This window comes from Callithrix jacchus, chromosome 5, assembly GCF_049354715.1.
Source record: "Callithrix jacchus isolate 240 chromosome 5, calJac240_pri, whole genome shotgun sequence".
Taxonomy (NCBI): Eukaryota; Metazoa; Chordata; class Mammalia; order Primates; family Cebidae; genus Callithrix; species Callithrix jacchus.
The window spans coordinates 96,724,997-96,751,764 of NC_133506.1; the positions used below are offsets into that span (position 1 = coordinate 96,724,997).

The following is a 26,768-nucleotide window of genomic DNA, read 5'->3' on the forward strand; positions in this document are numbered from 1 at the left end:
ACTGGCTGGGTTAGGTGCTGCCCCTTGGGCTCTTTCATATCTGGGCCATTGCTCTCATAATAATATAGCTGATAATTCATAGCTAGTCATCATAGTTATAATTTATTGAGCCCTTACTCACAGCCTGCCCCTGCACCAGGGCCTTTATACAGCATCATCTCATTGAATCTGACAAAGTAAAACTCAGCTCCACATTCAAAGTAAACATCTGCCCTGTGATTGATCCCGCTGAGATAACAGAGATAAAGCCAGCAGCGGAGTTAACAGAAACAGTAGTTCTCCTAAGCATGGGGTACAGCTAGAAAGTGCCATAACCATCCCCTTCTTTGGGTTACTAGTGCTTTCTAACTGAGATTTTTTTTTTATAAATCATAGAGTATCAGAAACGTTGCTGCTCAGAAGTACATCAGGAAGAATGACGTATCCCACTTTTGTCTGGAGGTTAGAAATCACTTGGACACAGAGTCCATTGAGCAGCCTTGATTCCTAACCAGGTGAGGAGCTTCAGATAAGGTTTTCTAGGCAAGGCACAGTGGCTCGTGCCTGTAATCCCGGCAAGAGATGGGCAGATCACTTGAGGTCAGGAGTTCAAAACCAGCCTGGCCAACATGATGAAACTCTGTCGCTACTAAAATTACAAAAATTGCCGGGCACAGTGACTCACACCTTTAATCTCAGCACTTTGGGAAGCTGAGGTGGGTGAATCGCTTGAGGTCAGGCATTCTAGACCAGCCTGACCAATGTGGTGAAACCCTGTCTCTACTGAAAATACAAAATTAGCTGTGCGTGGTGGTGCATGCCTGTAATCCCAGCTACTTGGGAGGCTGAGGCAGGAGACTTGCTTGAACCTGGAAGGCAAAGTTTGCAGTGAGCTGATATCATGCCATTGCACTCCAGCCTGGGCAAGAAAAGTAAAACTCCATCTCAAAAACAAAACAAAACAACAAAAAAAAGTAGGGCATGGTGGCACACACCTGTAATCCCAGCTACTCAGGAGACTGAGGCATGAGAATCACTTGGATTTGGGAGGTAGAGGTTGCAGTTAGCTGAGATTGCAGCACTGCACTCCAGCCTGGGTGACAGAGTGAGACCCCATGTCAAAAAAAAAAAAAGGTTTCTGGGCACCACATCCCATGTTTATGTAGTTTTCAAGGAAAAACTTATGGAGAAGTGTTTTCTGGAATAGGCTACTTGCTGCTCACCAGCATCCCTCTCAGATCTGTTCCCATCTGAGGCAGGGACAATGCTGAGGACTGGCTGGGGGAGGACAGAGGCTCCCAGGGTGGCATGGGCCTCTGGTGGCAGCACCAGGGCTGCTGCAGGAGCATGTAGTATGGGCCAGGTGGCATTGGCGCAGCTTGCCACTTGGCCTCCCAGATTGGAGGGGACTGCCTGCCTGGGCCTCACTCATCCCCTGGCAGTTCACGCTCATGAACTGGTTTGTGCCCATGAACTCGACCTGCCATCATCCATGCATGAGTTGAGCTCCCTCCTTTTGCCAGCCCCAGGTGAGGCACCTGAGGTGGGAGGGTGGAGCAGGGCCATGATCAGTGCATCTCCCAGGCTTTCTGGAGCTCTCAGACCTCCGGCTCCCATTTGGGTTGGCTGCCTCTTGCTCCTGCTATTACATTGTCATGCATGAATATTTCTGCTTCTTCATTTGTGGGGTCCCCAGGCACTCCACTTCCACCCCATGACATCCCATTTTTCTGAGTCTCACAGGGTCTTCATTTTAGTTCATTTCTTTATGTTTGTGAAGCACATTCTTTGGAATGACTTTGTAGAGGTACATGGTTGGTAAAGTTTGCAGACCCTGAACATTGAATGATAGATTTTTTTCTACTCTTAACATTTGATCAATATTTTGACTAGATATATACTTCTGTATGGAGATAATTTTCCCTCTAATATTTGAAGTTTACTTCTGTATTCTTCCAGTATTGCTGTGATGATTTCTAGTCCCTATGGGGTAGACTTCTTTTTTTTCCCCCAGAAGTTTTAGGATCTTCTGTTTATCCCATAGGCATTTTTCAAAATTGCCAGTGCAGTGCCTTGATTGGTATTTTTCATTCATTATGTGGATATGTGGTATCAGTTCCTTTGGCCAGTAAACATGCTTTTCCATTCTGGGGATTTACAAATTAGTTCTAATAATTTCCTCCCTATTGTTTTATCTTCCTAGAACTTCCACTAATATGAAGTTAATCAACTATTTTTGTCCCCTTCCTCCCTCCCTCCCTCTCTCCCTCCCTCCTTCACTCCCTCCCTCTCTCTCTCTCTCTCTCCTTCTCTCCCTCTCTCCCTTCCTTCCTTCCTTCCTTTTTCTTCTTTTACTCCAAATCTCCTTCCCCCACCCCCTGCTAACTTCCTGGGAGATTTTTCTCAACTTTATCCTCCAGTCCTATTGAATTTTTACTAAACAGGTTAAATTCTTTGAATTTTTTTCTTTTCTTTTTTTTTTTTTTTTTGAGATGGAGTTTTGCTCTTGTTACCCAGGCTGGAGTGCAATGGCGCGATCTCGGCTCACCGCAACCTCTGCCTCCTGGGTTCAGGCAATTCTCCTGCCTCAGGCTCCTGAGTAGCTGGGATTACAGGCACACGCCACCAAGCCCAGTTGATTTTTTGTATTTTCAGTAGAGACGGGGTTTCACCATGTTGACCAGGATGGTCTCGATCTCTTGACCTCGTGATCCACCTGCCTCAGCCTCCCAAAGTGCTGGGATTACAGGCTTGAGCCACCGCGCCCGGCCCTAAATTTTTTTTCTTAAGAGTTGTGGTCTCAGTTGTTGCCCATGCTGGTCTCAAGAGATCTTCCTACCTCAGCCTTCAGAAGCTCTGGGGTTATAGGTGTGAGCCACTGCACCTGGCTAAACCGTTTACATTCTGAAAGCTCTTTCTTTGTCTTAGAATAGTTCTTTCTTTCCATCACATTGGTTTTGTTTTTGTTTCTTTGAGACAGTCTTGCTCTGTCACCCAAGATGGAGGGCAGTGGCACAATCTCAGTTTACTGCAACCTCTGCCTCCTGGGTTCAAGTGATTCTTGTGCCTCAGCCTCCCAAGTAGCTGGGATTACAGGCTTGCCCCACCATGCCTGGCTGATTTTTGCATTTTTTGGTAGAGATTGGGTTTTACCGTGTTGGCCAGGCTGGTCTCCAACTCTTGACCTCAAGCAATCCTCCTGTCTTGGCCTCCCAAAATGCTGGGATTATAGGCATGAGCCACCACACCCAGTCTCAAAAAGGTTAACAATCTTTGACTATCTCTTCCTGTTTTTTTTTTCTTAAGAGTTGTGGTCTCAGTTGGGGATGAGGCATTAAAAAGTGCTCAGAAGTTCCAGCAGAAGGGGCTTCTCCTAAGAGACACAGGACCAGAAAATACAGACTCAAAAGTAGGCCTTGGTGCCCTGGGGCTGCCCCTCATCCTCCAGTGGGCCTTTGCGTCTGTTCTAGGCTCAGAGAGAGCAGAAGGGAAAATGGGGACTACTCTGGGTGGTGTATGAAGGGTTGTAATTGCTCTGTGCGCTGCCCAGTGTAATGTTTCTCAGCCTCACCAGAGGTCATTCAGGGGGTGGAATTCTGGTTTATGTTGATGCTGAATTATTCTATTTGGTGGGAGCCTTGCCACCCTGGGCTTCAGGGAAACCCTCTTCCAGGGCCCCCTGGATTTTTCCCATTTTACCAGGCTTGCTGGATGCATTTGCATTCACATTCTTCCCCAACAACTGCTGTCACAGCTGTGGATCAGCTACTGCAATGAGAAGCTGAAGCAGCACTTTGTGACTGACAAACTGAGGGCCCAGCAGGTGTGGCCGGCAGACAAATCCGGACATCTGCACTTTCTCCAGTCTCCTGTCCCTCCTCCCAGGGTGTGCCCAGAAGCCTCCAATCCTTATTGGATGCTGTTGATGTCTTTGCCATGGCTGTCAAACCAGCCAAGGGGTAACATGTTGGTCCTTAGGTCACAGCAGCCCTTTTCTGTCCCTCCAGGGGGATTACTTTGTGAAGAAGCTAGGTCGCTGTTTGTTAACTACCATAATAACCACAGCAGTCTGGCTCTGAACAAGGGAACCCCATTAGCATCAGCTCCTTGATGGATGAGATGGAGAGCAGAGGACAGGGAGAAGGATGTTGCTGAGAAGTTTGAAGAAGTTAGTCATTAGGAGCCTTAGTGACTGTCCTGTGCCCTCTGCCCCTCTGTCTCCCCTAATGTGTTCACTAATACCCATCTTATCTGTCTCTCGGGGTCACTGTGATGTCCAGAGTAACACTTGTTTTTATCTATTGCCATGGGGGCCACAATGTGAGACCCATGAGGGAGTGGGCCTAGCAGCACCATCTGTCTCAGACATCATCCAGGGTGTACCAGCAGGCACCCTAGATAAAGAAGGGGGCCAGCTACAAGAATCAAAACAACATGATTCAGTATGCAGCATAATTATTTTAAGAATTCTGATTTTGGGCTGGGTGCAGTGGCTCATGCCTGTAATCCCAGCATTTTGGGAAGCTGAGGCAGGTGGATCACCTGAGGTCAGGAGTTCAAGACCAGCCTGGCCAACATGGTGAAACCCCATCTCTATTAAAAATACAAAAATTAGCTGGGTGTGGTGGCAGTTGCCTGTAATCCCAGCTACACGGGAGGCTAAAGCAGGGGAATTGCTTGAACCTGGGGAGCGGAGGCTGCAATGAGCTGAGATCATGCCACTGCACTCCAGCCTGTCAGAGAAAAGAGAGAGAGAGAGAGAAAGAAAGAAGGAAAGAAGAAAGAAAAGAAGGAGAGAGGGAGGGAAGGAAGTAAGTTAGGAGAGAAAGAGAAAGAAGAATCCTGATTCTGGGACAGCTCAACAGCGCTGAGGCCACCACCTGCTCTTCCCCATGGTATGAACTCAGCCCTGACACAGTGCCTAGTCCCCTGGGGCCCTGCTGGCGGGGTCTAGCCAGAACGCTCTCCATATTTCAAATTGGAACTGCCTAGCAGTTGGAGGTATCAGACCTGAGTCCTTGAATACATTTGCCAAGACTAGAGACCAGGACATGACATTTGCAGCCACCAAATAAGTGCTGGCTGCTGCTTCTGCTCCCCTGGAACATCCTCTCAAAACCCCTTTGCCTTGACTATTACCTCATCTCTCTCCTGGCCTGCACTGATCCTTGGCAGACTCTAAGGAGTCACCCATGGGGGCCTGGAGTGAGCCAGGGCATGGTTCTGGGCACCAGCACTGCCATCTGGCTGTTCCTTCTGGTGTCCTGCCGGCCCCTCTTTGCTGGACTAGTGCCTGGCCTAATATCACTGCCATCATAATCATGCTTAACTCGAGGGATATCATTTACTCCTTCAAGAGCAAGATTCTAGACCCCTCACTGCAGGGCCCTTCACTGGGGACACCTGGTCTTCCTTGCCTGCTTGGACATTGAGGGTGGAGGGAGGAAGGGTTATGGGCATTCATGGAAGCTGTGGAGGGGATTCAGAAAGAAGAGAGAGAGGCATCTTCACTGCTGGGCACGTGTGGGACCAATTTCAGGGATTGTCTCTCTGCCTGTGGTCCTCCTCCCCCCATAGGTAGCAGGGTCTGCTGCGCTTGGATGCCAGTGGGAAGAATGCGTTCTTGGAGAGTGAGTGGATCCTCCCCTGGGCTCACAGGAGGAGATGGGTCTGGAGCGGGCAGTGGAGCTGTCCAGAGTGAGCAGGTGTCTGCGGAATACGGGATGCAGAGCGGGAATGGAGCTCCACACTCTCCCAGCTTCCTGGCCCGGGACAAGCATTGGCACTCTCTGGGCCTCCTCAGGAATCTCGAACCTCCTAGGCGATTCCAGTTTGAGTCAGCCCTGCGAGCATCCAGGTGGGTGATTAGCCGGTGTGGGCGCGGCCTGGAGCAGGCAGCTAGGGAGTGGCGGCTGCACGCGGAGGACGGCTGTGTACCTGTGTTGGCTGAGTCAGGGCCGGGAGCACTTCAGCATCGCAGTCTGGACAGCGCCCTGGGCAGGCGGGTAGCTCCCTGGCTACTGGGAGAAGTGCGCCCACCCACAAGGCCAGCATTTCTCACTGAGAGGACGCGGCAGGATTGTCCAAGCGGGCCCTGAGCCTGAGGTTCGGGCGGGTGGGGAACGGGCAAAGTGGGCGTCGGCCTTTAGAGACAGGCAATTTACTGCCCTAGGCAGGCAAGCGCACGAGGCCCGGGAACCCTGAACAGGTTGGGATGCCCCTTGGGGTCGGGATGAGGCGGTGGGCTTGCGATAAAGCGTGGTGGAGTCTAGATTTAACATCCAGAACCCGCCAAGGCTGGTGGCACCCCGCCTGGGGCACGCATCTTGGACCAGTCCACACCCAGGGCTAGAATTCAAAATCTCCTGGGCTGGGTCTCTCTGGCTCAGGGCCTCTCATCTTGGGCACTACTCTTTTGATGCAGAGGCCACGTGGCAGGCCCCTGGTCTGCGCCCTGCTCAGCCTCACTCCCCTCCCCACCCCAGAACATGGAGAGCTCCACTGCTTCCCACCGAAAACTAGCCTGCTTCCCGCACCCCGCTCCCCCGCGCAGCTCCATCACTGTCAGGAGATGGGCCTCGCCTTCTTTCCGCAGTGAGGATGGCCTGGGCTCCTGTGCTAAGCAAGGCCTGCCCTGGCAAGGTCGGGTGACCTGGTGGTGGTGCCAACTGGGGTTAGCCAGGGCCGCGCAGGGACCCGCGGTGCCGCGTGATGCAAACGGAAGGGCGAGAGCAACCCGGCTCCTTACGGGTGCTTCCTGGCTGCTGCTTAAGCTGCCCTTTCTTCCCTTCCTTCTCTTCCACGGGCAACAGGCCCGTGTCTCCTTTGGCAGCCTCTGTCTCCAGAGAGGCACTGGGCAGCTAAGGCGGTCAGAGCCCTCAGGTAAATCCGCCCTCTCCAGGAGTCAGCCCTGCGAGCTGCCAGAGGGTAGGCAGGGGGATTCACCACCTTCTCAGGACTGGGAGGTGTCATCTACCTCATACCCTCACATAGGAAGAGTGAGGGGGCTGGGCCTGGCTATCCTCTTAGGTCCTCACTGGGCACCTTGAGATTCTAGGTTGGAAGGAGTCACCCCACTACCCAGCCAGCTCTACTTGCCTCCTGCCCAAGGAGACCCATGCAATGGAGGCTGCAAGACACTCTAGGGCACAGTGACAAGGAGGGATTCCAAGACTCCTTGGAAGAGCCAGATCCCTGAGCTTCTCAACAAAACCAGGGGCCACCTCTGGCCTTCACCCTTCCAAAAAGGAAGGCAGGAAAATGGTTAGAGGCAGATTGTCAGGAGAGGCCTGTGGAGTAGGCAGGGGACCAGCGCCAAGTCCTAGAAGTTGGGCAAGGGGATGTGGGAGCCAGTGCACATGACCGTGTTCTAGGGGCTTTTGGCTCTTGTCCCCCAGCCCCAAAGATGTCATGATGGTTCAACCTCTCTTCCAGGACATTCTGTAACTAGGGCAGCAGCCATGCCTGTTAACCTAGTGAAACCACTCCAGTCCTAGTACCCTGTGTCATGACCCAGAAGGTGGTGACCATATGTGATAAGTGAGTCGGGAAACAGAGTGGAGGATGAAGAGGACCACCACAGGCACCAAAACAGCACTCCCAACATAGGGAATGGGGCTCAGGGAAGCAAGGGGCTGTGGTCCCCAGTGATGTTTCTGGGCTCTCAGCTAGAGCTGCAGGAAGTTGTGGACAAATTTAACCAAGGGCTCTGAAACTCAGGTGAAATAAAGAGAGAAAGGAAAGGAAGGAGACAAGAGAGAGGCAGAGATAGGCAGAATTTCAAAAGATGCAGGCAAATCAGCCCTCTTTCTGCCTCTGAGCCTATGAGCCTGAGTCTGAGATGGGAGGTGAGACCCTGCTGGGCCTCCCGTCAATCTTAGTTTCTGTAGGTATTTCTCCATACTGTGGGTTGTTTGAGGGTTGGTTTAAAACATAGTTTCTGGCTGGGCATGGTGGCTCATGCCTGTAATCCCAGCACTTTGGGAGGCTGAGGCAGGCGGATCACTTGAGCCCAAGAGTTGGAGACCAGCTTGGGCAACATGGTGAAATCCCATCTCTACAAAAAATATAAAAAATTAGCCGGGCATGGTGGTGTACCCCTGTAGTCCCAGCTACTTGGGAGGCTGAGGTAGAAAGATCGCTTGAGCTCAGAGGGTGGAGGCTGCAGTGAGCCTAGTCTGGGTGACAGAGTGAGACTCTGTTTCAAAAAAACAACAACAACAAAACCACAGTGTAGTTTCTGACTTTCGTGCTGACTGTAGAACTTAACTTTTATGAAAAAAACATAATATATTCCAAACCTTTATAGCAACTCTGATGGCACTGCAGAGGCAGGTCATTCTCCCTGGTCCTCTGTCCACTTCCATTATGGGATGTCTCCACACTGAGCTTTGCCTATATCATCTCTGAATTCGAGGCCTAAAGTGTGACCAGATTTAATCAAATCCTGCTTGGAAAATAGAGGCCCATTCAGTGGTGATCTATTCTAGCTAAAGACTTTTTATGGGGGCATTTAAATTAGAATTTCTTTCTTTTTTTTGTTTTTTGAAACAGTGTTTCACTCTGACACCCAGGCTGGAGTGCAGTGGCACAATCATGGCTCACTGAAAGTGATCCTCCTCTGCCTCCCAGGCTCAAGCAATCCTCCCACCTCAGCCTCCTAAGTAGTTGGTATTACAGGTTCACACCACCACACTGGTTAATTTTTATATATTTTTTGTAAAGATAGAGTTTTGCCATGTTTCCCAGGCTGGTCTCCAACTCCTGGGCTCAAGTGATCCTCCCACTTTGGGCTCCCAAGGTTCTAGGATTATAGGCATGAGCCACTGTACCTGGACTAGAATCTTTTCAACTGTTTAAATGAATTACAAGATAATTGGCATTTTCAGTACATAGGACTAGCATTCCATTATTTATGTACTTTAATTTTTTTTAGATGGAGTCTCACTCTGTCGCCAGGTGAGAGTACAATGGCGCAATCTTGGCTCACTGCAACCTCTGCCTCCTGGGTTCAAGCAATTCTCCTGCCTCAGCCTCCTGAGCAGCTGGGACTACAGGTGTGCACCACCACACCCAGCTAATTTTTGCATTTTTGGTAGAGACGGGGTTTTACCATGTTGGTCACGATGGTCTCGATCTCTTGCTCTAGTGATCTGCCTGCTTCGGCCTCCCAGAGTGCTGGGATTACAGGAATGAGCCACCATGCTTGGCCTTAGGTACTCTTTAAAGTTTTAAAATTATTGTATAATTTCCCCATAAAGTTTTCAGATAACAATCTTACAGATTCCCAGGGAGAACTTTGGAAGAGAATGGTGTGACCACCCAGCCAAAGCCAGAATAAAATGTGGTTTAAAATTCTGGCTAAGGAAGAAAGTATGATTAGGCATATAGTTACTATTTGTTTGTTTATGCGATGGAGTTTCACTCTTGTTGCCCAGGCTGGAGTGCAATGGTGCAATCTCCACTCACCTCAACTCTGCCTCCCAGGTTCAAGCGATTCTCCTGCCTCAGCCTCCAGAGTAGCTGGGATTATATGCATGCGCCACCATGCCTGGCTAATTTTGTGTTTTTAGTAGAGACGAGGTTTCTCCATGTTGGTCAGGCTGGTCTCAAACTTCTGACTTCAGGTGATTTGCTCACCTCAGTGTCCCAAAGTGCTGGGATTACAGGTGTGAGCCACTGCACCTGGCTTTGTAGTTACTTTTAAAAGGGAACCAAACATTGGTATTTAATAAATAAAAGTCTGCTGAATGATGTAATCTTTGATGATGTCTATCATAACTATTCAAAAACCCAAAACCATCTAGCAGTAGGTGAATGTCAAGTTTTCTTTCCACAAGGAATTTGACACCTTGAGTATTCCATGTCTGAAACATTATATACACACATAAAGGTTAAGGCCTGAATTACCCATGTTAGCCTGTCTACACTCTGGAAATCAATCTTCCTTGCTTAGGGCTCCAGGAAGCCTCTCCCCACTCTAGCCTGGGTCTCTTGGGAAAAAGAGGAATTCAGGCAGGAGGAGGCAAGCAGGTGACTCAGCATTCAGCAAAGAGAGGTGCAAGGGTGTGCAAGGGCAAAGAAAAAAGGCAGTGGGGAGGCAGTGCCAGGCCTGGCATGGGTGAAGTAGAGGTGCCTTGCAGAAAGAGAGGCTGGAGCCACACTGTGAAGGGACTTTACCACCATACTGAGCCATGGGTGACACAATCAGAGGCTTGTTTAAAATATATATATAACAGGCTGGGCGCTGTGGCTCATGCTTATAATCCCAGCACATTGGGAGGCCAAGGCGGGTGGATCACAAGGTCAAGAGATCGAGACCGTTCTGGTCAACATGGTGAAACCCCGTCTCTACTAAAAATACAAAAATTAGCTGGGTGTGGTGGCGCACGCCTGTAGTCCCAGGTACTTGGGAGGCTGAGGCAGGAGAATTGCTCGAACCCAGGAAGCAGAGGTTGCAGTGAGCTGAGGTCGCGCCATTGCACTCCAGCCTGGGTAACAAGAGCGAAATTCCATCTCAAAAAAAAAAAAACAAAACAAAAAGATTAGCTGGGCGTGGTGGGGGTTACCTGTAATCTCAGCTACTTGGGAGGCCGAGGCAGGAGAATTGCTTGAACCTGGGAAGTGGAGGTTGCAGTGAGCTGACACTATATGTGATACAAAGCTCATCCCCAAATTTTCTGCCACTTGCAGAGTGGCCTGCTTCTCAGGTTAGTCAGGGTTTGATTCAAAATTAGCATAATGTCTTTCCAGGAGTGTTCAAATAGTTGGGTTAAATTCTGGAAAGCCTTTCTGTCAGGGTCACCTGAAAACTGGCCAAGATCCCCCTTAATTTGCCTTAAGTCCTGTAGAGAGAAGGGACCTGGACCAGGGGGCCAAATTCACCAAGCATCTGTTGGAGGGGCAGGAGTGAGACTGGGGCTGGTCTACGGTGAGGATTTCTACAAGGGGCCAAGTGAGCGAGAGAGAAACTGGGTAGTGAGGACGCCGCGGACCCAGAGGAGCAGGGCCAGAGGGAGCTGGCTCCCTAGCTGGAGGGGCCTCTGGGGTTCGTTTCTTTAGTTCCCTGGGATTGTCCCCTGCAGCCTCTCCTGGCTATAGCAATCCTACATTGTCAGCAAAGGTCAGACACATGTGAAGAAGCCCTGCACATATGGGGCCTCAGACCATTTGCCCTCACATTTACAGAAAAGGTCCCCCTGCAGGATGGTATTGAAATGAGTGGTTCCTTCCTGAGCCAGTCCTTCCTGCAGATTATAATTTGGCCAAACCTCTGTGCAAAGGGCTATGAGGCATTTCCCCCCTAGGGTCTGAGGGTCAAAGCAGTCCCAGTGATTCAGGATACACTCCAGAGAAGTATAGACTGAGGGTGAAGATAGTTGGTGCTCATTCTGAAAGAGGGAAATAGGCATCCCTCATTTTCCTTCCTTCTTTCCCCGAGAGAAAACAGGGGCCCTCCTTTTCTCTTCTATTTTTTTATCCTTGTGTCCTGGCGACCTTAGATGGACACCACCCCTAGGTGCCATTGCAGCCTGCACCCATGAAGCAGGGAGGGCCTAGAGAATAGGAATTATCTGCACTCACCTATGCCTCCATGCCCCATACTGTTGGCAACCTTTGAGTTCCTTGGGCCTTATCTGTGCCATGGAGTATGGCCTCCTTCCGTGTAGCAGGGGTTTAATTGGCAGGAATTAGTCCTGCCCATTTATACTGTGCCTGTTGCCTGCTTTTGAATCCCTCAGATCTGGTTTTCCTTTCTAGGGCTTCAACCTGAAGTTTAGAATTGAGTTTGGGATTGGGCCAGGTGCAGTGGCTCATGCCTATAATCCCAGCACTTTGGGAGGCAGAGGCGGGTGGATCATCAGGTCAGGAGTTCGATACCAGCCTGGCCAACATAGTGAAACTCCATCTCTACTAAAAATACAAAAATTAGCGGGGCGTGGTGGCAGGCACCTGTAGTCCCGGCTACTCAGAAGCCTGAGGCAGGAGAATCACTTGAACTGGGAGGCTGAAGTTGCAATGAGCTGAGATTACGCCATTGCTCTCCAGGTTGGGCAACAGAACAAGACTTCGTCTCAAAAAACCAAAACCCAAAAAACAAACTAAACAAAACCAAATTGAGTTTGGGATGAAAAGGTGTCTTGGGGGTGCATGGATTCATGATGTAGATTAAGTCCTAGGCAGCCTTGCCAAATTTGCAGTTATTAGCCAGTGGAGTGGCTCCTTCACTGCTTTCTGCAGAGTGCTGAGGTAGGAAAAGAACCCTCTCACATAGAAAAGGAAAGAGGACAGAAAACAACAGCTTAAGAGGGGGAAGAACCTCTCACTCTACGTAAATGGGTTTCTTTAATCACATATCCTTCCTCTGGCTTGGACAGAGCTGAACCCCTCAGGGGAGGAAAGACTCTGTGGGCATGTGGCAGGAGGGGGTGCCAGTGGGAAATGCTGGCCAACTGGCTGTGTGGGGTCCCTGGCCCCCAAGACTGCCCTGGGGTCTGGGCAGCAGCTGCAGTCCTCTCCCACCCCATGTGGCCATTGGGCGCTGCACATGCATGTTCTGGACACGCCCAGGTGCCCCAGCTGGGAGGGGAGGGTGAGGAGGGAAACCACCATGTGCTGCAGACACCTGTGGCTGTTGGGTGGGGGTGGAGGTCGCATCTCTAAGAACAAATGGAAGTCACATTGTTCTGAATTGCATGTATGGTGGCTGGGCCAAATGTTCATTCTACCTAGTAACATTTCTGCAGTTTGCAGCAAAACCCTTATCATGATAAAAGGAGAGAGAGGAGACATTTTTAAAACACAAAAGAAGGAAAGATACCATAGAAAAGTCTGGGGTCTTGGATAACACACTAATGGGTGGTCAGTTGGGGTCCGGTCTGGGGCCTTCCGGCAACACTGAGGAATGGCATCCGCCAGATGCTTTCAGTTGCCCCAGGACTTTATTGTGGTTCCACACAACGGCTAGTCCTCTTTGAAGGGAAACAGCCACCATTCCTTTCACCTGAAAGAGAGAGGTGTCAAGGTTGCATCCTGTCCCCTGCAAATGGCATAGCTCAGAGGAAAGTCTGAGGACAAGAAGTCTCAGAAAAAAAGTGAAGAGACAGATCCGGCAGCTCTGCATTTACTTGCCCTTCTGAGGAATCCTGGATGGGCCCCCAGATGAAGCAGGGTATTTCTCTGACCCCTTTGAGGGACTTGCAACAGGGGTGCCTCATGTTCTCAGCCTGCAGCTCTCAACTCACAGGAGGGAGTGCATGAGTGAATGAGACAGAAACTGGTGTGCATGAGTGCCAGAGCCAGCCTCGGCACTGGCAGGAGGGAACTCACTCACTGGGACCTGCTGTGTTCCACCACTCACAGGAGGAAGCGTGCAGGTGAGCAGGTGCAAGAGCCAGGGTGAGCACTTTTGCACACTGGCACTACCAAATGCCGTGCAGGTCCTGTGGCATGGCAGTGTCTAGGGTGGGAGTGCCTGTGACCCTGAAGCCCCAGAGGGAATGATACATTGCTCTTTTAGCTCTGCCATCCACAGCTTAAGTGTTAACAGCTCAGTGGGCCCTCTGCCTTTTCATGTGAGGTGGCTGCCTTTCACCAGTGAGGGTAAAGGGCCAGTGTGACAGCCTCTTGTATCGACACTTGTGGCCCCCGAGCTCTTATCCAGCCTCCAGGAAAAATGAGGTTGCACAAATGAATTGAAGGATGGTGAATGTGGGGGATTTTCTTGCTGATGAAAGTGGCTTTCGGTGAGAGGGGGAGTTGAAAAGGGGCTGAGGCAGGGAGTGGGGAAGGTAATCTTCCCTGAGGTCCAGTAGTCCCTGGTCAGATTCTTCTCTGAAGTCACATTATCAAGCTGTCCCTCTGAAGTCAAGCCACTTCTCTCTGACTTCAACCATAGTCCCCAGTGTGCAGCTGCTTTTCCTCTCTGCCAGCTGAGTGTGGAGTCTATAGGCACAGGATGGGGCAGGGCGAGGCTATGTGGTTTAGGAAAAGGCAACATTCAAGTGGGAAAACAGGGATATAAGTTCTCACTTTGGGCTGTGGTCTCAGGCTTTTCGGCTGGAGGGTGGGGCTTCACCAGGGACCTAACCTGGTCTGCCTAGAATTTCTCTGCCTCTTGCCACTATGACTAGAACTGGAGCTACGGACCTGAGAGGCAGCATAAAAAGATAAAAACCATAGCTAGGTGCAGTGGCTCACATCTGTAATCTCAGCACTTTTGGAGGCAGAGGCGGGCAGATCATGAGGTCAGGAGATTGAGATCATCCTGGCGAACATGACGAAATGCCATCTCTACTAAAAATACAAAAATTAGCTGGGCTTAGTGATGCATGCCTGTAGTCCCAGCTACTTGGGAGGATGAGGCAGGAGAATCGCTTGAACTGGGGAGGCGGAGGTTGCAGTGAGCCAAGATTGCACCATTGCACACTCCAGCCTGGCAAGGGAAAGAGACTCCGTCTAAAAAATACAAGATCCAAGATGGCTGATTGCTAACAGCTTGGGATTGTAGCTCCCAGTGAAAGCACAGAGAACGAGAGGACGCCACACTTTCAGATGAATTTTTGTCACACAGACCAGAAGATTCCCAGTGGAGGAGACCCACGGGTCACCAGTGCAACTCTTGTGGCTGGCACAGTGGTTTTGCCGGCGCCTCCGCGTGGCAGCTCTTCGTGCAGAGAAAACGGGAGGAGATTCCTGGGCAGAAGAGCACCATGAGTCTTAACGCCGCTGTTTTGGCTGGTGCAGTGGGTTGCTCGGATTCCAGCGCTGGGAATCAATAAACTGGATGTCCACTCAGAAACCCAACTAGAAAGGTGGTAATCATAAAGACGACAGATGGATAAATTTATAACAAGGGGAAGAAACCAGCCTAACAAGGCTGAAAATACCCAAAATCAGAACCCCTCTCCCTCTACAGGGGATTACAGTTCCTCATCAGCAGCGGAACAAGCCCTGATGGAAAAGGACTGTGTGCCATTAACAGAAGTAGGCTTCAGAAGGTGGATGATAAGAAACTTCTGGGAGTTAAAAGAATTTGTTCTAACCCAATGTAAAGAAACTAAGAACTTTGAAAAAAGGTTTGACGAAATGCTAACAAGAATAGACAATATAGAGAGGAATATAAATGAACTAACGGAGTTGAAAAACACAACACGAAAACTTAGCAAAATATGCACAAGTTTGAATAGCTGAATTGATCAAGCAGAAGAAAGGATATCAGAGGTCGAAGATCTACTTAATGAAATAAAATGGACCAACGATCCAAGATGGCCGATCGCTAACATCCCGGGATTGCAGCTCTCAGGGAAGGCGCGGAGAACTAAAGGACGCCACACTGTCAGACAAAGTCTGGTCGCTCACGGAGCAGAAGATCCCCCAGTGGTGGAAACACACGAGTCGCCAGCGCGACTCTCGTGGTCGGCGCAGCGGTTCCGCCAGCACCTTGACGCGGCAGCGCTCGGCGCAGAGTAAACCGGACCGGTTCCTCTTCTGACCGAGGTTTGGAGCCCCGGGAAGGCAGAGTCGCCTACTACGGAAACAAGAAGGAAGCCCGACAGGAGAATCCTGGGCAGAAAAACACCATCAGTTTTAACGCCGCTGCTCTGGCCCGGGGAACTAACAACCTGGACGTCCACTCAAGAGACCTAATCTGAAAGTTGGTAATTTCAAAGACGACAGGAGGATAAATTTACAATGACGGGAAGAAACCAGCTTAAAAAAGCTGAGAATACTCAAAATCAGAACGCCTCTCCCTCTAAAGATGATCACAGTTCCACATCAACAATGGAACGAGGCTTGATGGAGAACGAGCGCCTCCTGATGACAGAATCACTCTTCAAGGAATGGATAATAACAAACTTCGGTGAGTTAAAAGAACATGTTGTAGCCCAACGTAAAGAAACCAGGAACTTTGAAAAAAGGTTTGATGAAATCCTATTGAGAATAGACAACTTAGAGAGGAGTATGAGTGAATTAATGGAACTGAAGAATACAATACAGGAACTCCGAGAAGTATGCACAGGTTTAAACACTCGAATTGTTCAAGCAGAAGAAGGGATATCAGAGGTCAAAGTCCAACTTAATGAAATAAAACGTGAAGAAAAGATTAGAGAAAAAAGGATAAAAAGGAATGAGCAAAGTCTCCAAGAAATGTGGGACTATGTGAAAAGACCAAATTTACGTTTGATAGGTGTACCTGAATGCGACGGAGAGAATGAATCCAAGCTGGAAAATACCCTTCAGGATATTATTCAGGAAAATTTTCCTAAACTAGCAAAGCAGGTCAACATTCAACCCCAGGTAATACAGAGAACACCACAAAGATATTCCTCAAGAAGAGCAACCCCAAGGCACATAATCGTTAGATTCACCAGGGTTGAAATAAAGGAGAAAATACTAAGGGCAGCCAGAGAGAAAGGTCAGATTACCCACAAAGGCAAGCCTATCAGACTTACAGCAGATCTCTCGGCAGAAACTCTACAGGCCAGAAGAGAATGGGGGCCAATATTCAACATCCTCAAAGAACAGAACCTTCAGCCCAGAATTTCATATCCAGCCAAACTAAGCTTCACAACTGAAGGAAAAATAAAATCTTTTATGAACAAGCAAGAACTCAGAGATTTTATTACCACCAGGCCTGCTTTACAAGAGCTTCTGAAAGAAGCATTACACACAGAAAGAAACAACCAGTATTAGCCGTTCTAAAAATACACCAAAAAGTAAAGAGCACCAACATAAAGAAGAATTTACACCAACAAATGGATAAAACAGCCAGTCAACATCAAATGGCAGTAACCCTAAATTTAAATTGACTAAATTCCCAATCATAAGACACAGCCAAAACCCAACAGCATGTTACATCCAGACCTGTTTCACATGCAAGGATACACAAAGACTCAAAACAAAGGGATGGAGAAAGATTTACCAACCAAATGGAGAGCAAAAATAAATAATAAATAAATAAAAAGCAGGAGTAGCAATTCTTGTATCGGATAAAATAGATTTTAAAGCAACAAAGGTATAGTGGTAAAAGGATCAATGCAACAACAAGAGCTAACAATCCTAACACCCAGATACGAGACTTAGATTCAGTGAGACAGAAAATTAATAAGGATATCAAGGACTCGAACTCAGATCCAGAACAAGTAAACTTAATAAATATTTATAGAGCTCTCCACTTCAAATACACAAAATATACATTCTTGTCAATACCACATCACACCTACCCATTAGTTTAAATGAAACATTGATTGGCCATTATTAATACCCAATTTTTTTCAAAATAAAGCAATATTTCCATTTACTCTCCCTCTTTCTCTCCTCTTTCTTCCTCTCCTTTACTTATTATTATTTTTTTCTTTCCTTCTCTCAAAAAAAAAGAAATCAACTTGTAAACCTCTAGATCCAGGTCGGCAATGTCTCTTTCATTGCTTGATTTCCTTTCTTCCCTTCCCTCCCTCCCTTCCCGCTTCCTCCCTTCCTTCCTTCCTTCATCCCTTCCTTCCTCCCTACCGTCCTTCTTCCCTTCCTTCCTGCCTTCCTCCCCCCCCAAAAATGAATAAATAAATAAATAAAATGAGAAGGCAAGAATAGAGAAAAAATGATAAAAAGGAATGAGCAAAGTCTCCAAGAAATATGGGACTATGTGAAAAGACCTAATTTACGTTTGATAGGTGTACCTGAATACAACAAAGATAATGAATCCAAGCTGGAAAATACCCTTCAGGATATTATTCAGGAAAAATTTCCGAATCTAGCAAAGCAGGACAATATTCAACCCCTGGTAATACAGAGACCGCCACAAAGATATTCTTCAAGAAGAGCAACCCCAAGGCACATAATCATTAGATTCACCAGGGTTGAAACGAAGGAGAAAATACTAAGGGCAGCCAGAGAGAAAGGTCAGGTTACCCACAAAGGGAAGCCTATTAGACTTACAGCAGATCTCTCAGCAGAAACCCTACAAGCCAGAAGAGACTGGGGGCCAATATTCAACATCCTTAAAGAACATAACTTTCAGCCCAGAATTTCATATCCTGCCTAACTAAGCTTCACAACTGAAGGAAAAATAAAATATTTTATGAACAAGCAAGTACTCAGAGATTTTATTACCACCAGGCCAGCTTTATAAGAGCTTCTGAAAGAAGCATTATACATAGGAAAGAACAACCAGTATTAGCCTTTCTAAAAATATACCAAAAAAGTAAAGAGCATCAACATAAAGAAGAATTTACATCAACGAATGGATAAAATAGCCAGTTCACATCAAATGGCAGTAACCCTAAATTTAAGTTGACTAAATCCCCCAATCAAAAGATACAGCCAAAACCTAATGGTATGCTACATCCAGACCCATTTCACATCCAAAGATACACAAAGACTCAAAACAAAAGGATGGAGAAAGACTTACCAACCAGATAGAGAGCAAAAATAAATAAATAAATAAAAAGCAGGAGTTGCAATTCTTGCATCTGATAAAATAGATTTCAAAGCAACAAAGTTATACCAGTAAAAGGATCAATGCAACAATAAGAGCTAACGATCCTAACACCCAGATACGTAAGACCGATAAAGAGATTTAGACTCAACGAGACAGAAAATTGATGAGGACAACCAGGACTTGAACTCAGATCTGGAACAAGTAAACTTAATAATTATAGAGCTCTCCATTTTAAATGCACAAAATATACATTCTTTAAATACACAAAATATTGATCAGCCATTATCAATACCCATTTTTTAGAATAAAGCAATATTCCCGTTTTCTCCCCTTCTTTTTCTTCCTCTTTCTTTCTCTCCTTCACTCCTTTTTTTCTCTTTCTTTTCTTCTTTCCTTTTTTTAAAAAAAATAAAAATAAAAAAAAGCCATGCAGCCTTGGATAATCATTAAGTTAAAAAGAAATTTGCTTATGGGTCCAAGGGAAGGGGACACTACAGAGTCCATCACTCCCCTCCCCACTGCTACCCCAGGTATTACGTCCTTAACTTTTCACAGCTACACTCAACCTTAGTCAAACTTTTTTTTTTTTTTTTGTAATTGTCTGTATCTGTCATGATCAACTGTAATCTGCAAAAGAATAAAAACAATTTCTTTGGCTGCTGAGTGACTAGTTTAAAACTTTGATTTGAAGATGTCATCAGATATCACCTTTGTTTCCGTCTCAAGGCAGGAATGTTTTGCTTCCATTCAATGCAAACAGAGCTGCCTTGATCTGGCTAAAGTTAACTCATCAGATGCTTTGTGTGAGGGACCCCTAAGTTCTTTATTTTAGACAGTGAAAGAGCCAAGGGGGTACCATTGTTGGGCTGTGTTTAGGGCATCAGTTGACCTTGATCCAGCCTTGAAGCCATGATGTAGAATGTTACCAGCACCCTGAAAAATTTCCTCATACCACTTGGCCATCAACCCCTCCCGTCTCCCCTGGCCTCTGTAACCATAGTTTTGCCTTTGCTACACCTTCATATAAGTATTAGACACTATGTAGTCTTTTTTTTTTTTTGAGACGGAGTTTTGCTGCAATGGCACGATCTCGGCTCACTGCAACCTCCGCCTTCTGGGTTCAAGCAATTCTCCTGCCTCAGCCTCCTGAGTAGCTGGGACTACAGGCGTGCACCACCATGCCAAGCTAATTTTTGTATTTTTAGTAGAGTTGGGGTTTCACCTTGTTGACCAGGATGGTCTCGATCTCTTGACCAACCTCTGCCTCCCAAAGTGCTGGGATTATAGGCGTGAGCCACCGCGTCTGGCCTACTGTAGTCTTTTGTGTGTAGCTTCTTTCACTTAGCATAAATAATGCTTTGGATTAATCCATGATTTTGCTTATATCAGTAGTTTGTTTCTTTAGGTTGTTATGAGGTATTCCATTGTATAAATCTGCCATAAAATGTTTATCCACTTATCAGTTGATGGACAAATGGGTTGTTTCTGTTTTTTTTACGTGTGTGTGATTATAACTAAGGCTGATATAACCTTTTGCAGAGAAGACTTTGTATGAATATACGTTTTCATTTCTCTTAGCTAAAAATCTAGGACGGTGTTTGCTGGATTGGAAAATAAGTACATTTTAAGTTAATTTTTTTTAAAAAAAGCTAGCTGTTTCCAAAGTGGTTGAATTATTTTGCATTCCCAGCAGCAACATATGAGATATCCAGTTGGTCTGCCTGTTTGGCAGCACTTGGTATTGTCACTCTTTTTGTTATTCCTCATTCTAGTAGATGTGTGATGGTGCTGTACTGTGTGTTTAACTTGGATTTCCCTAATGGCTATTTATGCTAAATATATTGATGTGTTAATTTGCCATCTGTATATATTCTTTGATTGTAAAAGTTACTTATCTAGTATGTCTTTTGCAAACATTTTTTGTCTGTGGCTTTTTTCCTTTTTTAAAAAAATTTTATTATTATTATTTTTAATAAAGACGGGGTTTCACCATGTTGGTCAGGCTGGTCTTGAACTCCCGACCTCAGATGATCCGCCCGCCTTGGCCTCCAAAGTGCTTGGATTACAGGTGTGAGCCACCACGCCCGGCCTTCTTTTTTCTTTTCTTTTTTTTCTGAGATGGAGTCTTGCTCTGTCACCCAGGTGGAGTGCAGTGGTGCAATCTTTGGCTCACTGCAACCTCCACCTCCCAGGTTTAAGCAATTCTTCTGCCTCAGCCTCCCAAATAGCTAGGATTACAGGCACCTACCACCATACCCAGCTAATATTGTATTTTTAGTAAAGACGGGGTTTCACCATATTGGCTAGGCTGGTCTCAAACTGCTGACCTTGTGATCTGCCTGCCTCAGCCTCCCAAAGTGCTGAGATTACAGGTGTGAGTCACCGCGCCCGGCTGCTTTTTTTTTTTTTTGAGACGGAGTCTTGCCCTGTTGCCCAGCTGGAGTGCAACGGCGCGATCTCGGCTCACTGCAACCTCCGCCTCCCAGATTCATATGATTCTTCTGTCTCAGCCTCCTGAGTAGCTGGGATTACAGGCACCTGCCACCATGCCCAGCTTTTGTATTTTTAGTAAAGATGGGGTTTCACCATGTTGGCCAGGCTTGTCTGAAACTCCTGACCTTGTGATCCTCCTGCCTCAGCCTCCCAAAGTGCTGGGATTGCAGGTGTGAGCCACTACACCTGGCCCTTTTTTAAGTCTCTTAATGAGGAAGCATAACTCATTTATTTGAGGCTTTTCTCTTCTTTTTTGAGATGGAGTCTCGCTCTGTTGCCAAGCTGGAGTGCAGTGGTGTGATCTTGGCTCACTGCAACCTCCACCTCCCGGGTTCAAGCAGTTCTCCTGCTTCAGCCTCTGGAGTAGCTGGGACTACAGGCGCGTGCCACCATGCCCAGCTAATCTTTGTATTTTTAGTAGAGATGGAGTTTCACCATATTGGCCAGGATGGTCTCAATCTCTTGACCTTGTGATCTGCCCACCTTGGCCTCCCAAAGTGCTGGGATTAGGGATTACAGGCATGAGCCACTGCACCTGACCCTTTTTTAGTCTCTTAATGAAGAAGCTTAAATCATTTATTTGAAGCTTTTCTGACTTAGCAGTGCTTTCAGCATAGCCCGGTTGACATCTGGGCTTTCTGATTGTTGTGGGGGTTACTCTGTGCATGACAGGAGGTTTAGCAGCATCCCTGGCCTAGAACCGCTAGATGTCAGCAGCACCCTCTCCAATTGTGACAACCAAAAGTGTTTTCAGATATTGTCAAATGTCTTGGGCATGGGAGAATTGCTCCTGGCTGAGGTTGACTGTGATAATAGGCATTTTAGGCTATAAACTTCAGTTGTGTCCCACAAATTTTGACATTTTTAAAAATTTAGTCGAAAAAATTTGTTTAGTTTCCTTTGTGATTTCCTCCTTGGAACATGCATTACTATTTTTTTTTTAACTTCTATTTTTTTAGAGACAGAATCTTTCTGTGTTACCCAGGCTATCTATGAATTCCCAGGCTGAAGTGATCCTCCCACCTCAGCCTTCCGGAGTAGCTGGGACTACTGGTGTGTGCCACTGCACGTGGCTGAGGCATACGTAATTTGTATTTTTTAGTTTCCAAATATTTGAGGATTTTCCATAAATATTCCTGTTATTGATTGTTAATTTAGTTCTTTTGTGGTTAGAGAACATACTTTGAATGGCTTCAATTCTTTTGAATTTGTTGAAATGTGTTTTATGGTCCTGCATATGATCTATTTTGGAGAATGTTCAGTGTGCACATGAAAATAATGTATACTTGGATAGAGTTGCCTATAAATGTCAATTGGGTCAAGTGGGTTGATAGTGTTGTTCAAGGTTTTACATTCTGGCCAGGCACAGTGGCCATGTCTGTAATCCTAACAGTTTGGGAGGCTGAGGCAGGTGGATTACTTGAAGTCAGGAGTTTGAGACCAGTCTGACCAACATGGTGAAACCCTGTCTGTACTAGCCAGACATGGTGGCACATTCCTGTAATTTCAGTTACTTGGGAGGCTGAGGCAGGAGAATTGCTTTAACCTGGAAGGCAGAGGTTGTAGTGAGCTGAGGTTGTGCCACTGCACTCCCGCCTGGGCAAGAAGAGTGAAACTCCATCTCAAAAAAAAAAAAAAAGTTTTTTTATATTCTTACCCATTTTTTTCCTACTATCTTCATCAATTACTGATCTCCAATCCTGTTGTGGATTTATCTATTTCTCCTTAAGGGTCTGTTTGTTTTTGCTTTCTGTAACTGCTATTAGACACATACACATTTAGGAGAGTTATGTTTTGATAAATTGATACTTTTATCTTTATAAACTGCCCCTCTATATCCTAGTAATATTCCTTGCTTTGAAATCTACTTTGTTTCATCGTAATATAACGACTCCAGCTTTCTTTTGATTAGTGTTTGCATGGTATATATATTTTTTCCATATTTTAGCTTTTATTTTTATTTATTTATTTATTTATTTTTTAATAAAGACGTGGTTTCTCCATGTTGGTCAGGCTGGTCTTGAACTCCCAACCTCAGGTGATTCGCCCACCTTGGCCTCCAAAGTGCTTGGATTACAGGCATGAGCCACCACACCCAGCCTTATTTTTATTTTTATTTTTTGAGATGGAGTCTCACTGTGTTGCCCAAGCTGGAGTGCACCAAAAGCTCTGCCTCCGAGATTCAAGTGATTCCCCTGCATCAGCCTCCTGCGTAGCTGGAATTACAGGTGCCCACCACCATGCCCGGCTAATTTTTGTATTTTTAGTAAAGACGAGGTTTCGCCATGTTGGCCAGGCTGGTCTCCAACTCCTGACCTCAGGTGATCCACCCGCCTCAGGCTCCCAAAGTGCTGGGATTACAGGGGTGAGCCACTGAGCTCGGCCCTTATTTTAACTTTTAAACTTTCTGTGTCTTTATACTTAGCATGGGTTTCTTATAGAGGGCAGTTAATTGGTTCTTGCTTTTTTTTTTTTTAATCCAATATGGCAATATCTGTCTTTTAACTAGGTGTTTAGAAACTATTTACTTTTTTTTTTTTTTTTTGAAACAGAGTTTCACTCTGTTGCCCAGGCTGGAATACAGTGGGCAATCTTGGCTCACTGCAACCTCTGCTTCCCAGGTTCAAGTGATTCTCATGTCTCAGTCTCCTGAGTAGCTGGGATTACAGGTACCTGCCACCATGTCTGTCTAATTTTTATATTTTTAGTAAAGACAGGGTTTTACCACGTTGCCTAGGCTGATCTTGAACTCCTTACCTCAAGTAGTCTGCCCTCCTTGGCCTACCAAAGTTCTGGGATTACAGGTGTGAGCCATGGTGCTGGGTCACCATTTACATTTAATATGTTGATACAGATGGGTTTATCATCTTGCTATTTCTTTTTAATTATCCCATTTGCTTTTTTTTCTTTTATTTTTTGCTAGCTTTTCTCTGTCTCTCTTTTTTCATTGAAGTACTACTCCACAATCCTGCTGTCTTTGATCTTGAGTACCTGATGCCATTTTACCTCTACAGTGGAGGTAATAATTTTCTACCATGGCATGTAGTATATGAGTCTTACCTATTAACTTCTGTTTCCCTCCACCATTTCTATGTTTTATGAAAATCTTATTACTTTCATATATTTAAATTTACATGTGCTACAAACTGCACAATGTATTGTTATATTTGCTTGAACCTATTGTCATTTAAATAGATTAAAAAGGTAAAAATGGGCCAGGCACAGTGGCTCACACCTGTAATCCCAGCACTTTGGGAGGCTGAGTCGGGTGAATCACCTGAGACCGGGAGTTCGAGACCAGACTGGCTAACATGGTGAAACCCTGTCTGTACTAAAAATACAAAAATTAGCCAGACATGGTGGTGGGCGCCTGTAGTCCCAGCTACTCAGGAGGCTGAGGCAGGAGAATCGCTTAAACCCAGGAGGCAGAGGTTGCAGTGAGCTGAGATTGCGTCACTGCTCTCCAGCCTGGGTGACAGAGTAAGACTCCGTCTCAAAAAAGTAAAAATGTCGTTTTGAGTTTACCTATATGTTTACAATTTTTGGTGCTCCTTTGTGCAGATCCAAATTTCCATCTCATGTCATTTTCCTTTTGCCTGAATAACTTTCTTTGACATTTCTTGTCGTGTAGATCTGCTAGTGAAGAATCCTGTTGGTTTTTTTTCTGAAAAAGTCTGTGTCTTGCCCTCATTTTTAAATGATAAGGAGATAAACCTGGGGTCTCCATTCCTCTTCCCTGCCCCTCACTGAGCAGAGTTCTTATGCACTGCTGCCTTGTGGGAGGTGGAGGTGGGTTCAGAGGTTTGTGAAAAGCCCAGGGCTGCATGCCCGCTCCACAGGCATCTTTAGAGGCTTCTTGGAGAAGCTGGTTGGGCAGCCCTGACTCTTCGAATCTCTGTGTGTCCTTGGGAATGTCAGGTGGAAGATCGATGTGCATTTGCAAGTGGGAGTGAGTGTGAGAAAAGAAAAATGGGTTGGGCAAGGTAGGGTGTGTCCAGAGAACAATGGCGACTTTTGTTATCTGTGCTCTACCAAGAGTTCTGCGACTGTGGAGAATGCAATTGTTCTCTATCTCTTTTGTAGTTTGGAAGTTCTCCATGAAGTCTAACCGCGGGTCATATTGTTGTTCAGTCTAGAATTGGAGGATGGATATAATTCCATAAGTATGAAATAATATGCAGAGTTTTTGGAAACCAATTACTGGGCTCACCCACTCCACCGGAAACTCAGGCCTCCTTCATTTCACTCCCACCAGCAATGTCACTCACTTTAACATCTGAACTACTCTTAGATACCAGAGGGGAAACCGAGGCATGCAGGTGCGAACGTGGCAGCAGTCCCCAAAGAGCCCATCGTAGTCACTTCTGGTGTCGGCCCTGGCTCATCTGTGCCCTGGGCACCGCGGGGAACCGCCCCTGGACAGCCAGTGGCACACGGAGTTCTCGGTGGGCGCAGGGAACACTCGTGGGCATCGGGTTGCCCGCTTCGCCCCACGCTCTCGATGCACGTTCCTGCCGCCTGGCAATGTCCCAGGTGCAGATCACAGCCTGGAATTGCTCTTCCCGGTGCGGCCAGACAGCTGAGCCTTGTGCACCGGATGGGGGGCAGGCGGGTGCGAGCGGGAATCCGGGCGAGCGTGCTCCACCCGGGCAGTGCGGGCCTGGAGCGCCCTCTGGCGGGACGAGGCGCTGAGTCTTGCGTCTCCGGCAGTGGGATTGGCCCCGACTCTCCTCGAACGCGCGGGACAGCGCTGCCAGGGGGCGGAGCTCTGAAAAATTCGACAACCACGCCTCTCTCTCCAGGGCCCGCACTGCATCCTAGGCTGACACCCAGGAGGCCCAAGACAGCCCTGGGAGGCCACTAGGACGGGTCTGGTGGGGACATCAGTGTGGACATCTAGTTGCAGGGTCGAAGGTCACACAGCCCCCTTTCTGTCTGAACTGGCCACTGCCTGAAGGAGCTGGACTGGGCATCGTGGTGTGCCACCACCTCACTGCCATCGTGCTGAGCCCACCTCCTTTCTGGACCTTAGAGGACGAGGGGTGTGAAGGTCAGGGCAAGCTGTGGGTGTCCAGAGTAGAGGAGGGGCCTCTTCCCTGCAGGGATGTACATGGGAAGTTTTCCATGAATCAGTCTTTTCCTTCCCTCCCTCCCTCCCTCCCTCCCTCCCTCCCTCCTTCCTTCCTTCCTTCCTTCTTTCCTTCCTTCCTTCTCCCTCCCTCCCTTTCTTCTTTCTTTTCCTTTCTTTTCTTACCCTTCCTTCCTTTTTCTTTCTCTTTTCTTTCTTTCTTTTTCTTTCTTTTCTGTCTTTCTTTCTAGATGGAATCTTGCTGTTGCCAGGCTGGAATGCAGTGGCACGATCTCAGCTCACTGCAACCTGTCTCCTGAGTGCAAGCAATTCCCCTGCCTCAGCCTCCTGAGCAGCTGGGACTACAGGCACACACCACCACACTCAGCTAATTTTTTGTATTTTAGTAGACACGGGTTTCCCTTTGTTGGCCAGGATGGTCTCAATCCCCTGACCTCGTGAGCCACCTGACTTGGCTTCCCAAAGTGCTGGGATTACAGGTGTGAGTCACCATGACTGGCCAAATTTTCTTTTCTTTCCTTTCTTTTCTTTCTTTCTTTTTTTCTGGAGTCACCATCTGTACACTTGCAGGTAGGGGAGTCAGCATGGTTTGGGTGCAGGTGGGAGAGACTGAGCCCTGAAAATGATTAGGACTGTCTCTGGCCTCAGCCTCGGTGCACACATCACGGGACAAATCAGTCAGGCAGTGGTGATGTCCTCCACAGTGGGCAAATTTCTACGGGTGCCAGACAGCACACAGGATTTTATTTTCTTTCTCTCTCTTCCTTT

At 47.1% G+C, this 26,768-nt stretch overlaps 1 protein-coding gene across 23 annotated transcripts in view; it reads left to right on the forward strand.

Annotated features, from left to right (window-relative positions):
* ZNHIT3 (zinc finger HIT-type containing 3) overlaps positions 1–26,768 on the forward strand; it is a 46,603-nt gene that overhangs the window by 9,311 nt on the left and 10,524 nt on the right. For 9 of the 23 annotated variants that reach the window (XM_078373725.1, XM_078373724.1, XM_078373734.1 and 6 more), the window contains 2 exons: positions 376–494; positions 5,557–5,836. The exons of 4 other annotated variants lie outside the window; for them this stretch is intronic. The gene's annotated coding sequence lies outside the window, so the exon portion shown is untranslated. The remainder of the gene's footprint in view (positions 1–375; positions 495–5,556; positions 5,837–26,768) is intronic. 10 more of the 23 variants (XM_078373729.1, XM_078373738.1, XM_078373744.1 and 7 more) reach the window with 2 other exon arrangements.